The sequence below is a fragment of the Alosa pseudoharengus genome, unplaced genomic scaffold (assembly GCF_046254945.1).
Source record: "Alosa pseudoharengus isolate Yale_2024_CS ecotype anadromous, Long Island Sound unplaced genomic scaffold, YU_APseudo_1.1 YU_APseudo_1.1_scf_15, whole genome shotgun sequence".
Lineage (NCBI taxonomy): Eukaryota > Metazoa > Chordata > Actinopteri > Clupeiformes > Clupeidae > Alosa > Alosa pseudoharengus.
Window position 1 is genome coordinate 30,963,958 of NW_027468620.1, and position 15,786 is coordinate 30,979,743.

The following is a 15,786-nucleotide window of genomic DNA, read 5'->3' on the forward strand; positions in this document are numbered from 1 at the left end:
TGACTATGTGAAATAATGTTAAGGAATCGGGTATGAATGCTTTGCAACTGGGACGCGGTTGGTATTCTAGCGTGGCAACTATGAAGCGATGCAACTCTTAATTGACATTGTCAGCGATTGCGGGTGTATATTGGCATGATGCGCGCCATGCCGTGAGCCTGGCTTTCCACACACTCATCCATTCATTCACATTGGAGAACTTCATAATCGCGGAGCTTACCTGCTGCATTACCGACGTCTGCCAAAACAGAGTGCATTGACTGTGGCTTCTTTATTCCCGCAGGAGTGCCAACAAGTGGACTGTACCACATCCAGGAGGGGTGTTTTGCTACCTTGTTGTTTTGTATCATTGTTTTAGCTGTAATGCTGTGATATTTAAATGTGGGCATATTAGCGTGTTCAACATGGAAGTTTGTATTATACATGGTTTTGTTACTGAAATGTATTTCCTTCACTTCATTGATTTATGAATGCTAGTTTACTCCTGAGGGGAGGAGTTATTCACTCTATTACCTGTGTCCAGGTAATGGGTAGGGATGGGCAAAGCAAGGCTTTATGAAACACTGAAACGTTCGAAGCAATTGTGCCGTATTGTTCCGAAGCTTCGAAACAATTCCGACACCTCAGAGCTGTTTAGGGTGAAACAAATCTGTCAAATGCTTCGTATTGTAGATGTAGTCTTTAAAGTTTGTGGCTTGCTGTGTTACCTGTGTTCAGTCTTTGTCAAAAGCTAAGCAGTCATGCCCTTGGTCAATTACTGGATGGGAGACCACATGAAGTGACCATAAAGAGATTCTTATTGCTGCCGCTAGTGTTCTCTTGATCACTTTCTTCTTATAAAAACTCTCGATTTTTGACCATTCTGAGAGTTTAGTTGAAACTGTGTGGTTAATGATGAAGTAAAAAAAACATAAACAGATATGATCTGAAACAATACCTTTAAATCAAACGGGGATCGAACCACATTTGAGCAGCCTGGGCTAGGCCTACCGTGCAAAAAACGCCCTCACTAACCACTACACCACCATGGTTATTGCTTAAGAATAGTCTACACTGTTAATTGAATGCGCGGGCACGCCTGCCGACACCGGTGAAATGCACCGAAGTTTCACTTAACTTTGGTCACATGACATGGGGATTTTGAACGATGTTTCGAAGCAGTGGTCACATGACATGGCTGTTTTGAACCACGTTTCGAAGCAGTGTTTCGAAACACTTGTGCTTCGAAGCCTCGACACTGATTCGAGACATCGGTTTCGAAAGTCACACCCCAAGTAATGGGGAATTCAGTCTATTCTGGGTCTCTGTTGTGAGAGGTTTGTTGACTCATTGTAATTACGACCTTATTGATGATATTAAGGATTTTGCTAACGGCGAACTTCATTGAATGTTAAATGTACCAGTCTGTCTTGTCTGTTCACCCGTCGCCGGCAGCTTAAAAATAAATAGCATTCTTCATACTGGAACCATCTTTCCTGGTGACTGCCTTCACCGCTCAACAAACTACTTCACAATTATGCTTAAAGATAGGCTATAGGCTACTGTCAAAATGGCATGCAGAGACAGAGGGTTTCTGTCTATGGTTTCCGGCTGTCTATCTCAGCCTCCCAGAGAAGGAGTTAAGTCATTTAGAGACGAGTGACCGTCGCAGGAAGTGCATCATAACAAAGGGACGCCAGACCCTCTTGTAACAGCTGTACTCGGTGATACTGCAGACACTGAAAAGAACAGCGCTGAGTGTTCCTACCTCCGCATTCTTCTCTTTATCCACATCGGTCACATTGTCTAACCAATTTTTTTTCATAACTCGTGTTATGTTCGTTTCATAACAGTCAGAAGCCTCGCGTGGAAAACGGCTGGAAGTGAAATATTGTTTGCTGTTTCTGTTGTAATTCAGTCTAAAAACTTCGAAAATGTGACGCAAACAGCTAGTTTTGGATAAAATGATGTGGATATTCCATTTCCTTGGACTCTTGGCGAGTTATGAAAAAAAAATGGTTCTACTTGATTTCTCTTCGTAGCTCTAGGCGTACACTACGGCTCTTTATAAAGTAGCCTAAGGTGTTTTTGTCATTGTAAGGGCCTCAACCATAAAGGAAAATCACCCATAAAGGAAGGGGGGGGGGGTATAATACAGACCATTGCTATATAACAGGCCGCTGACAATGACGACGGGTTTGCACATAAGGAAACCATTGATGCCAACATAAATCTATCCAAGGCGCAGGGTAAAAGTATTGTGTGACAGGAAACAGTTTTAAAATGGCAACAGCTCTGGGTGCAAGAAAACAAAGGGAGACATCTACTGTCAATATCTCGTAGGGTAACTGATTCAGTTAATGTTTGTAAAAGAGGAGGATTTAGACGTAAGGGACAGGTTATTACTTCTAGAATGAGGATTGGTCACATGTTTTTGAACAGTACTTTATTTTAGGAAAACACCAGAGCGGCTTGTGTTCATGTCAGGAACTTGAGACGGTACAACATGTTTTGATTTCTTGTAGAAAGTATAACTGCCAAAGACAAGATCTACTTAGAGAACTGCGAGAAATTGGCTTGGGAGAAGTATCTCTGAAAAGCATTTTAGATATAGGGTTAAGCGGAGCTAAATTTGTCTCAATAATATTTCTATAAGCGCAGAGGGGGATCCACAAATATTTTTTTATTTGCATGTGTGTTTTGACATCCACAAATAAAAAAAAAATAATATTTGTAACTTCTATATTGATTTTTACAAATATAGATGTGCATTTGTAAATAAAATGCAAGTTATGAAACTGATGACTGATGACTTTTGCTATTCTGAGCTATTGTAATAAAAAGGGCTTGCTCGGCCCCAGCTGTGGCGCAACTGGCTGGGGCACCTGCACCGTACGCCGGTGACCTGGGTTCGATTCCCGCCCCCTGGTCCTTTCCGGATCCCACCCCGACTCTCTCTCCCACTCACTTCCTGTCATTCTCCACTGTCCTATCAAATTAAAGGCATAAAAAGCCCAAAAAAATATTAAAAAGAAAAAAAAAATATATAAAGGGCTTGCTCTGGTTCGGAGACAGTTTGGAGAGAGGGGAATCTCTGCTCCGTGAACACTCGCTCCTCTGATCAGAGATTGTTTGGAGAGAGGGGAATCCCTGCTCCATGAACACTCTCTCCTCTGAGAGGGGAATCCCTGCTCAGTGAACACTCTCTCCTCTGAGAGGGGAATCCCTGCTCCGTGAACACTCGCTCCTCTGATCAGAGATTGTTTGGAGAGAGGGGAATCCCTGCTCCATGAACACTCTCTCCTCTGAGAGGGGAATCCCTGCTCCATGAACACTCTCTCCTCTGAGAGGGGAATCCCTGCTCCATGAACACTCTCTCCTCTGATCTGCCGGTTGAAAAGCTTACGTGTTGTCGTGGTTCTTGTTACTTGGGAAAAGGAGATTTTTCCTGGACAGTAGGCTACGCACAACGATCCCATACGCTGCAGAACTCAAATCAGATCAAAGTGAAACTGAAACAGCAGCTTCTACAAAGGAGACAAAAAGCAAACAAGGGCCACTGGCAAGACATGATGCAGTGAGAATCCAATATTCCAACACCTGGACAAGGAGGGCCACTGTTCTGGAGGAAGTAAGTCCAAGGTCCTACAATGTCAGAACAGAGGATGGCCAAATCCTGAGAAGGAATCGAAGGAGTTTACTGAAAACACAAGAGAGACTACCAGAACAACGACATGAAGCGGATGAAACAGCTATGGAAGATTCAGCCGACACCACATCAGCTGAAACATCGCCTGCTACAGACAGCAGCGAACCAGCTGAGCAGAATGGCTTGCCGGTGTTAAGAAGGTCTACACGCAGTGCCAAACCGCCAGACAAACTGAATCTTTAAAGACAATGAACTTACCTGTGGGGCAGCCGTGGCCTACTGGTTGGCACTTCGGACCTGTTACCGGAGGGTTGCCGGTTCGAACCCCGACCAGTAGGCATGACTGAAGTGCCCTTGAGCAAGGCACCTAACCCCTCACTGCTCCCCGAGCGCCGCTGTTGATGCAGGCAGCTCACTGTGCCGGGATTAGTGTGTGCTTCACCTCACTGTGTGTACACTGTGTGCTGTGTGTGTTTCACTAATTCACAGATTGGGATAAATGCAGAGACCAAATTTCCCTCACAGGATCAAAAAAGTATATATACTTATACTATACTTATATCCTTTAAAACATTAAACAACAGTTAACATTACACCATGTTGACTAGTTTGCCATTTGGCAGTTTGATATTGTATATGTGATGAAGCTTCTCTACACTATATGATGTAGCCACTGCTGCTATTTTCTTTGCATCATGCAAGTATCCACAATAGTTGCCTGAATAAACCTGTAAAGAGATATAGGCCTTACCCATAGGATTCAGGAGTGTATAGTATATATATTGGCTCTGGCTTCATAGAAAGCATTATACGTTTGTTAGCATTGTTAAAATGAAAGTTAATTTAGAACATGCTTTTAGAATATGTACTTAAGTCACTGGAGCAAACTTTGAACATAAAAACAAAACAAATTAACATAACTGACTTCATCACTCATTTATGGAGAGAGAGAGAGAGAGAGAGTGTGTGATCTGAGTAAGTGAATGAGTGAGAGAGAAAGAGACTGAATGAGTGAGTAAGGGAGAGGAAGAGAGAGAAGTGGTGAACACAAAAGAACAAGAGCCAGGGTTCCCATAGGACGTTGACAAAAACAAATAGAACATAACAAGAATACAATGGTCCACTGAGTGTAACAGACATTATTCAGAGAGCATGTTGCAACAGCTATTCATTAATCATCAGACCATACAATTGTGCATTCATGGTACAGTAGTTCATTTTCTTTGAGTGATTTTTTTTTTTTAAATAACAAATAGATTGGAGACGTTTAGACTTGGGCCTCTGTGACCGTTTCTGTAACTCTGTCGTCTTCATGTCTCTTACAAAAACAGAATAGGGACCTAAAGATATCTTTAGCATCCCTCCTCATAAATAAATAAAGGATAAAATCAAATAATGGATTCAGTGCTATGAGAAAGTAAGCAAACTCCACAAGGTAAATCCATGAGGTTCTGTTGTTTACAAATGGGTAGTAAATGTCAATCTCCACCATCACATAAGGTAGAAATAAGACTGTGTAAATGCTAAGAACAAGAGCCAGGGTTCTCATAATCCGTCTCTGCTCATGACGAGGTACTGATGTATTCCTGGAGAGAGCCCTCCATGTCCCCACGAAAAAGAATATCATCCAGGGATACGGGAGAAGCATAACCAAGAGTTCAGATAACACAACATGTAAAGTATAAAGCCCAGTGATGATCACAATGATGGGCAATATGACCCAAACAGTGACTGACACAATGACTGATGTCCTGATCGTGTGGATGCTTCTATACCAAACAGGATGAGCAATCATTCCATATCTCTCAGCAGATATAAACACCATAAAGCAAACATTAGCCATCACACCAATGAAGAAGATTAACCTCATGTAATCCCAGAAGTCATGGATAGTGATGGTTATTAAATCTGATGAAATCACAAATTCTTTAGAAATTTCAATCAAATTGGCAAAAGTTTGAATCAGATCAGAAATGAACAGGTTTATAACAAACACTTGAGAAAAAAGACCAGTTTTGACCAGAGAGTATAATCCATAGACAACAAAGCAAAGTCCAAAGAGCGCAGCTGAGAAACTCAGAGAGTGAATTGCCAAATCCAAGTTGTCCTCCAAATGTGTAGACTGAGAGTTATTATCTTCAAAATATGTAACATTGTTTTCAAAGCCAGACGTTGGTAAGTAGGTATGTGTAGGCGTAAGGTACACTGATGTCTGGTTGTAAGCTTCCTCCATTTCAGATGGAACTTGTTCTCTTTGTCCCTAGAGAAATTAAGTGACAAGAATTCTGGATATTAATGACACTTTTATCCACAAACTTTTGCTCAACACCTTTCATCATTCTATTTAATCATCAGGCAACTCAGTTAGTTGCCTCAGCTCAGTTAGTTTAAACTGCTGCATCATATGTGTAGTTGTACTAGTCCTGAGATTGTCTCCCTTAATAGAGAGTACAAGGCTTTCAATTGCAAATGTGTCACCATTTGCTTAAAATTAAAAAAGAAAACAGTGTGAGCTCACCTGTAGTTGTCTCCTGGTGAATGTGTCTACAAAAAGCCATTTTCCTGATGAGGCCAAATACACACCACCTGCAATTTCTGAGTAACACCTCCTCACACTTTACTATGTCAGATCTTCCCTTCACATCAGCTTGAGTTACTGACAGGGAGCACTTACTGTTGTTGTAAATTATTCCAATGCATTATTCAGGAATAAGAATGTTCTAAACATTTATATTCATGTGTTTAGCTTATATCACAAACTGTGACTGAACTTTCCTGTCAGTGAAAAAGTTAGCTGTTCTGACCTTCTTTTGTGATGTGTGTGACATGTTGTTCAGCTCGCTCAATTTACAGTATCAATCAACCACCTATTTTGCATATCTCAAAACTGTTCTTGAGAGGCTATACAGACAATAAGGCTATGCGTAGCTATCAGCTGTGGTGTATGCAAATCATTAGCTGGGAAGTATTGGAAATACTTAATCATGTGAGCAGTTGTGAACAATGTACCGAGACTCAAAATGATATCACAGTGTGATATTATTGTTTATTATGAGAGCTATATCTATTGAAGTGGTGGTAGTATAGTGGTTAAGGAACTGGACTAGCATGCAGTAGCCTTAAGTCCCACACAGCACAGTTATATACACCACAGACTCAGTACATCTACACTCAGTTCAGCTCCTCATACACCACAGACTCAGTACAACTGTACACTCAGTTCCGCTCCTCAAACACAGTTGCCTAGTCAGCACTTACAGTTTTTCTCAGTCGCTTTGGTGCTATTCTCACATCACTATTAACATTTGCACAGCAGTTAGTGCATTTCTCAAAACAATTAGTGCAAACTGCAAAACCTAGTGGATGACCTGCAAAAGCACGTCACTTGCTCAAAATGGATAGTCCATTCCTCAAAAGCAGGTATTCATGTCAATGAAACTGTCAGTGTCATCAAAATGAGAAGTCTTGACACCATCGTTTATGAACAAGATAGTCAAATGGCTTTGTCATGTTTTCATTATGACAGTTCTCTCAGTGTTTTCCAATGCAAAAAAAAGGTCAGAACTCGGTGACACTACCTGAACATGCTCAAGACAGCACTATAGAGTACTTGTACAGCCATTTGAAAACTACAGTAAAGTTACACATTGCTGTAGTTAGGGGAGTAAGTGAGTACAAGACACTGAATACGTACATTTTTACTGTAATTCAACAGCATTGTGACAGAATTTGATAACTAGTTCACCAATTTTGTATGTAATGACTCAAGCAATGAAATGAAGACTATTAGTTTTATTGGGAACGACTATTCAGTATCCATAAGTATACTTCATTTTGACTGACATGACATAAGCAAATGATAATGTTAAAAAACAGCAGAGAATTGTATGAAAGCAACTGATACATGTCCAAAAGCATTTGCAATTTGTTCAGAGGAAGGAGAAATTGCTACTATGATGTGCACAAATGACTAAATGTTGTGGAGGTTGAACTAATAGTTATGAGAATTTTCATTCTGATCTGAAAAAAGCACCAAAGCGACTGAGAAAAACTAACTTCACGGCCCATTTGGACATTTATTTTCTCTCCATTTGACAAATGTGGGCTCTTATGGGGTAAAATAAGTGTGAACTACATGAATAAAGCATCATCATGATCTGCAATATAGACACGCTATACTAAACACACCATGATAACTTTTTGAACAGCCAGGCGCTTTGAACCTTGGTGGCCAAAAAGCTTGATTGTTGTCAGAAACTGGAGTATCAGGGTGCTACAGTGTGTCCTTTCTTATAACCTGTGCTCTCAGGTGGCTCAGGCGCGTTTCATAGAGCCTTTGATTAATCAGAGGATTTTCATACACAAATTCACCAGGCGAGAATGAGGAATACATAGTTGAAACTGTCACACTTCAGTGAGCACACTGTGACAAGCGTGCTGTGTAGTGTGTCCCATAATAACCTTGTTCCAGTGTTAGCGAGAGACACATGTTATAATTTGAATTACAGTTAAATATGCACGTTAACTTCCATGAGTTAAAAGTGCATCTTAAGATAGATAGATAGATAGCCTTTTCAGTTTGAACCCGAGTGCACCGTAAATCATGAGGATAGCGCGGAAGACGGTAAGAGCATTATGTCAAAGTTTAGCTTCGTTTTAATTTCAAAATATGCGTTGGTTTTGAACGTTTCAACCAGAAACCCTCCCGGAACAGATTGAAAGGCTCTAGACAAGAATGTAGCTAAACATACTGTAGACTGCTGTCATACAGTAAATCAAAGTGATTCATCTTTTTTACAAATTGTCTAATTAAAAAATTGAAAATAAGGATACTTATAGTATATTTTGGAGCTGTGCAGAGTGCAGACGATCACCTACAACTTCATTGCTTTAACTCCCATTCATGCAGTCTGAAATCACAGCATATTATTATACCATGTTCAGTAGGTAATGTAACCCTATACTGTTAACACTTCAAACAGGAGGTAGCCACTAAATCATCTTTGATGAGGAATTTGACTCAGCGACAGAACACTGTTGAACATGAATGATCATGATCATATGAAAGATACTGATGTGTGCCGTTTACATGGTGCCAAAATGCATTCCTTCATCACATGGCAGTGGTGTGATGTGTGGTATACATTTACAGTTTCTCTCAGTCCCTTTGGTGCATTTCTCAGATCAGAATTGAAATTCTCAAAACTACAAGTTTACCTCCAACACACTGATCTTACTACCTTACTTACTACTTACTTACTCACTACCTCCAACACACTGATCTGAAATGTACCACAGCTTGAACAACATAGCAGTAGCAGCCGTGGCCTACTTCCTACTGGTTAGCACTTCGGACCTGTAACCGGAGGGTTGCCGGTTCGAACCCCGACCAGTAGGCACGGCTGAAGTGCCCTTGAGCAAGGCACCTAACCCCTCACTGCTCCCCGAGCGCCGCTGTTGATGCAGGCAGCTCACTGCGCCGGGATTAGTGTGTGCTTCACCTCACTGTGTGTTCACTGTGTGCTGTGTGTGGGATTGGGATAAATGCAAAGACCAAATTTCCCTCACGGGATCAAAAGAGTATATATACTTATACTTATACAGTGTACTATAATCTGGGGTGGGGAAGAGAACAGCACACAAACAGCCTGAATGAAATAAATTAATAACATTTATAACAACATTATTTTATCCATGAACACTACCGGTATATATCTTTTGGACCCAATGCTTTGTTGTCTTAACCACAGACATGCCTGCGTGTGTGTGTATGAGAGAGAGAGAGAGAGAGAGAGAAAGTGTGAGAGAGAGAGAGATCTGCTGACTAACAAAGTTACCAAAGGTGAACCGCAGGCGAAACTCACAGATTACACAACTATTCTCTCTCTTTCTCTCTCCTTTTTATTCTCTCTTTCTTCCTCATATCACACTCACATTTACAGGAAGGCTACGTGTGCACTTACACACAATTCTGGGAGGTGGTGTGTGTTTTGTTGTCTTTCTGTGGTGGAGTAATGTGTCCTAAGTCTACCCCAACTGCAACAAGAGAACTCCTGTTTGCTTTAGAATTGACGTGGAGCCCAGGAAACAGAAAACAATATTTTTCAGAGGTTGACCAGCAGAGGGCGCTAGAGGAGGCAACTGTCCTTAGCTCACCACTGGAAGGTTTTTTTTTTTTCTTGAACTCAACAACACACTGCAATTTATATAGTGCTTTTTTCAAGACACCCAAAGCGCTTCACACCTTCCATGTCAGTTTTCTCTACATGTTCCTTCATGAGGATGGTTTGTAGTGCTGGGTTTAATCATTTTATGATCACATTTTAAAGCTCTTAATGGGCAGGCTTAGTTACACCACTGACCTCATCCATCTGCACCAAGTCCCCAGGTCTCTCAGATCTGCTGACAAATCTCTCCTCCACATGCCTCGGTCAAGGCTCAAACAAAAAGGTGACAGAGCCTTTGCAGATGCAGCGCCACGCTTGTGGAACCAATGCTTCCTCCATCTTTGTTTTTAAGTCTAGGCTCAAAAGCCACCTTTTTACCTTATCCTTCTCAGCTTCCTGTCTCCCCTCTGTCTCACCCTACTGTAACTCTGTACATGTCTCCTGTTGTTGCTGCTGTCATTGTTGCTTTTGATCTGTGTCTGTCCACTGATGCTGGCCTCATACTGTAATTAATTGTTTACTTATTTGTACTCGTTTGATTCATTGTTTTTTTAAATTTATATCAACAATACAATAGCAGCATAAATCTCTAAAACTCTAAAAATTAATTAAGTGTAACTAAGTAACAGAGACCAAATTTCCCTCACAGGATCAAAAGTGTATATATACTTACTTATATAAGTAAGTAAATGTAATTTATATAAGTATATACTCTTTTAATCCCGTGAAGGAAATTTGGTTTCTGCATTTATCCCAATCCGTGAATTAGTGAAACACACTTAGCACGCAGTGACACACAGTGAGGTGAAGCACATACTAATCCAGTCGCAGTGAGCTGCCTGATACAGCGGTACTTGGGGAATAGTGAGGGGTTAGGGGCTTTGCTCAAGGGCACTTCAGCCGTTCCTACTGTTCGGGGTTCAAACCAGCAACCCTTCGGTTACAAGTCCGAAGCCCTAACCAGAAGGCCACGGCTGCCCCCCTTCATCATTCGCTAATGACAAAAGGGTTATTCTTATGTTTCTTAATCAGTCATGGGTGTGTTTTGGGAATAACATCCTTTGAACCAATGAGAATGACACCTGTCTTTCCCTTTAAGAGCCAGTAGCTCAACATTAGACATCAGAAGGAATCTGCTTGCACAAATCCACTATAGGCTATTTGCTTTACTAAAACTTGTTGACTATAGCAAAGTATACAGTAGCCTGCATGCTCTGCACTTGTCTATTATTTGAACTCATAGACAAACTGAAACTAACTTCACTGTGGTCTCATAGTTAAGCACCAGCAGGGAGTCGAACACCGGCCGCTCCGGCCGAATGCAAGTGTGTTAACCACTGAACCATGTGGCTGTGGACGTAATCTTGTGTTCCATGTTGGCTATTTATATTCTTCGTCTGAAGCAGTTGTGCTTCACAGTCAAAATGTGATGTTAGCAAAATTGGCCACTAGATGTCACCATGGAGTTACGTGTATCGGATTGTTTCGAAGCCTCGACACGAACGTTTCGTTGTTTCACAAAGCCTCGTTCTGCCCATCCTTATCATCATCCATTTCCTACTCCATCCTGGCCTGACGTCGTCATACTCAATCCTAGTCAGAATTTGAGTCTGATAGGCTACTGGGGGGGGGGGGGGGGGTTGCCTCTGCACTGAATTGGATAGACCTAACCAATCAGAGCAACGAAATAGCTTACCGTGAGCTGTAGGAAGAACACCCGAACCATCCTTCTTCTCCACAAATGCCTTAACATTGTTTTCTGGTCGTTTGTTAACGTTATTGCGCTGTCAATATCTGATAGCGATATCAAAACACAGGCATCTGATATCACCTGATAGCAAAATCTAAGACCATGACATACGTAGCAGTGTAGGCTATTCGGAAAAACGCATATTTTCCCTACGTTTTTAAAAATAATTCTGTTCACACCGATGCTAAAAACAGCAGGGGAAGGGTGTCACAAACCCCTCAAGCAAACAGGTGGCCAATCAGAGATTACAAACAAACGAGGAACAAATGAAAGGCCAAACCGCATGGAAATATTAATTTTATGTGTAAACGGTGTCTTAGAAGCCATCTGTCTAGCTTCTAGTGATAGCGTTTTTGTGGCAAAAAAAATCAACCGAATCGTGCTCAGATGAGGTGATAAACTGTTGCTCATCTGTCCATCATCATACAAAGCTCAATTTGATTGGTCCGGTAGGGGCACAGTGCTCCACAACGGGACAATAGCGCCTTCATGTCGTTCGTAAGCTCGGAGGACTTTAAAAATCCCGACCTCGGAAAAAAGAGTGTTCATTAGATCAGCTCGGAAAACAAATACAGGAAATGCATAAATAAGTTATTAAAACTCCAAACTATGGTTTAGCAAGCAAAACATGTCTCGGGTGAGTGTTTCCATATGTTAATTTAGTGATAAATTACGTTGCCTATTTTGTAACGAGAGTTAAAACGAGAGTCCAGACCAAACTTCCCAACCTCAAATGTTGTGGGCGGGGCTACGTTTGGCTGGCATCCAGGCTTATTCCATCCTCTACTCTTGCAATTTTTGTGTAAATGAGTGTGTGCATGTGTGTGTTTGCTTTTGTGTACTGTATATGTGTGCTTCTTTCTGTGTGTGTGTGTTGGGGGGGGTAATGGGGTGTGTGCCTGCGTGCATGCATGTGTGTGTGTCATTGTGTGTGTGTGCATGCATGCGTGCGTGCCTGTGTATGGGTATGTTTATGTGTGTGTGTGTGTGCATGCGTGTACATGCATGTGCGTGCATGCCTGTGTGTGTGTGTTTATGTGCATGTGGGTGTGTGTGTTTCTGTGTGTGTGTGCCTGCATGCATGCCTGGGTGTGTGTGTTTATGTGCATGTCGGTCTGTGTGTGTGTGTATGTGTTTGTGTGTGTTTTGTGCAGTTCAGACATCCCAACCAAAGATAAGGGCGATTAAAGCAGTATATTGTCAGCCTGGAAATCCAGACTCAAATCTGAAAGATTACGGGTCTGGCATTGAGAAATGAAAATGGCCCAACTTGAAGGGCGGCACCAAGCATGCATTTGAAAATCTCACTGCATGCAATTCGATAACACTACGACTAATGTTCACTGACTGTTCACTACGACTAATGTTTACTGTTTACGGACTTCGACGCAATTGTATAACACTATGACCAATGGTTACTGACTGATTCTGGACTTTGATGTTGCAGCCCTGTTGTCGTCTGTTTAGCTCACCTCTGGCCCGCCTATATCAGATACACCGATGTGATTGGTGCAGCTCGGCTACACGGGTATAGGTATCGTTGACCAAAAATACAAGTATAAAATACTAGCGCTAGTGGCAGTCATAATAAATGGCTGTGATGCCAGTATTTTTGATACTCAATTTTGAAAGTGACTATGCAGTTTGTATAGTATGTATGCAGACTCATAAGTACATTTTGAGAAAAATTAAAAAGGGAAAAGCTGCGTAAGTTAAGACTTGAGCTTTAAACTGCGGAGATTGTTTTGTAGGATTATAAACATCATGATCCACACATACTGATATGTAGCAGTTCCTCTTAGCAAAGGTTTACAAGAGCAGTCCCAAACCATCGGTCAAGAAGTAAACAAAGCCTTCGGAGGAATTCACCACTCCTCTTTTTCTCATATCTGCTTTCTTTCCCTCACTCACTCATTCAGTCTCTCCCTTTCTCTCTCTCTTTCTCACTCACTCAAAACTCTCTCTCACCATAAATGAGTAGTATTTTAAAATGCTTAAATCCTAAAATCACCATGCTCTCTTGTGGATGGAGAAGGTTTGCCGTAAATATTTACAAAAAGCAATAGATTGTACACAGTTTACTGCTAAGGTTGGTTATGTTTATTTATTTTGTTTTCATGTTCAAAGTTTGCTCCAGTGACTTTAATACACGTATGAACATATGAACACGTATGAACATTTTAACAATGCAAACAAACTTATAATGCTTTCTATGAAGCCAGAGGGTAATTAATTAATGGACGTTTGGATTGGTCAGAGGTAACAGATTTCAGCTCCTGATGTTTACATGGGCTTGTTTGCAATTCATCAACGTAGCCATCACTTCCTGGTGGATCCCCATCTCAAATGTCACAGTACATGTATGCTCACCACCGTTCAGGGCACAGGGATGATCTCTCCTTTCCACTCCAGTCGGTAAGGTGGCTAGTATCTTCTGCTATCTTCTTTAGGTTAATGGGTCACTTTTTATTTGAATTGTCCAAATATCTACAGATGGTCAGACTTTAAATCAGGTTCATGCCAAGTATACTTGCGTATACAAGAAATTTGGACTCTGCAAAGGGTCTGTTCAGACTATCAAATCTGAGTGTTGACTGTCCTGACCATCTGAGAGTAAGCGAATGTAGGAAAGCACTGATATGATGCAAAAAGTGTAAAAACTCTTTTTTAGTTGTTTCAGCAGGTGGATGTTATTTAAGTGTTTTCTGCAGAAAGTAAACAATGTAAGGCGGTATAATTCTGTGGATGTTCAATGTAAATGGGCAATATAGGAGATTGGATTTTCACTTTTAGAAATGTGATTTGCGTTGCATGTCCACCAATTGCGTCGCAGCTTCCACCAATGGTAGAAATAGCCAGAGAACAATTTCATATATACAGTATTGTATCTGCTGTGTGTATTAATGAACATGTATAAAAACAAAAGAGATCAGAGGAGACTGGGCTGACAGCAAGAGAAAGCTCATTGCAGCATCATTTGACGGACGGGGTTAATGCCTTAGTTACAGGGCCAAATGAATGCCATCATTAATGGCCTGTTGCATACTAAAATAATGATAAACACTACTAATAAGATAAAATACTAATTAATGTTTAGACACACATTTGAATTTATTTCACCTTTGTTTCACGTAGCCTATTTCATGGCATAAATAGGCCTAGGGAAAAGAGATAATACTTACAGTAGGCTATAATATGCCCCTTACAAAAAATAGCAATTTGCAACTATAGTATAGTGAGGTTTCTATAGTAGTTCCATGGCAGTGTTTAATAGCTCTGTGAGGTTCTGTAACATCACATCCTTACTCTCTATATAGTGTTCCTATAGTATGCTAGTGTCCCAACATACTAGGCTAATGCTTCTATAGCCTATGTCCCAAAATGTCCTGTATCATAACCCTGCGCATGTGGGAATTATAACAATTATGTCTGAGAGCGGGAACGTAGTAAACAAATTAGAATGCTAATTTAAACATCAGCAACGCATATGCATAAATACCATCGGTTTATTCATTGTAATGAAAATCACATTAAAAAGTACAATACAGTGGGCTACATTATGTGGTTGCCACAGGGGCAACCAGACGTGATGAGCAGGTTGCCACTTGCCAATATGGTTGCCTAGGGCAACTGGGCAACTGTTAATCCTCTGCAAGATGACCAGTCAGTACATGAATATAAGATTTCCTGTCATTAGTTCCATTATCTTTTGGATAGAGTTTCCTGGGATCTGATTTGAGCAGTTTAAAAACATTTGAAGCCTAGTGGGGCCACTCTTAGTTTGCGTGCAGCACACCAAGTGAATATTTGAGACAAGAACATGTATATAAGATCCGCTGTACCAGCCAAAAGGTTGATATTTGAGCGGGACAACAGAATCAAGTCTCATCCCTCACTTCCACGCTCCTTATTAAAGGGGAAATCTAGTGTAAAACAGACTGTGGATATGCTTAGCATGATACAGTAACGAGTTTCCTCTTTTCTGAGGTCCCGTCCACACAACGCTGTTTTTTTTTTTAAACCAGTAATTTTCTTTAAAGGTTAGGCCTTGTGTCCACATGACCCCGGCATTTTAGGAGGCCGTAACCAATCTTTTTTAAAACCGGGTTCCAAGGGTTAAACGCTGGTCAACTTTTGCCGTGTGGACAGCAAAGCCGGCAATTTTAATGACGACATAGCCTCAGTCCTGAACCAAGCCAACGCACTCGACCTGACACTCTACATGTCAGAACAAACCAAAC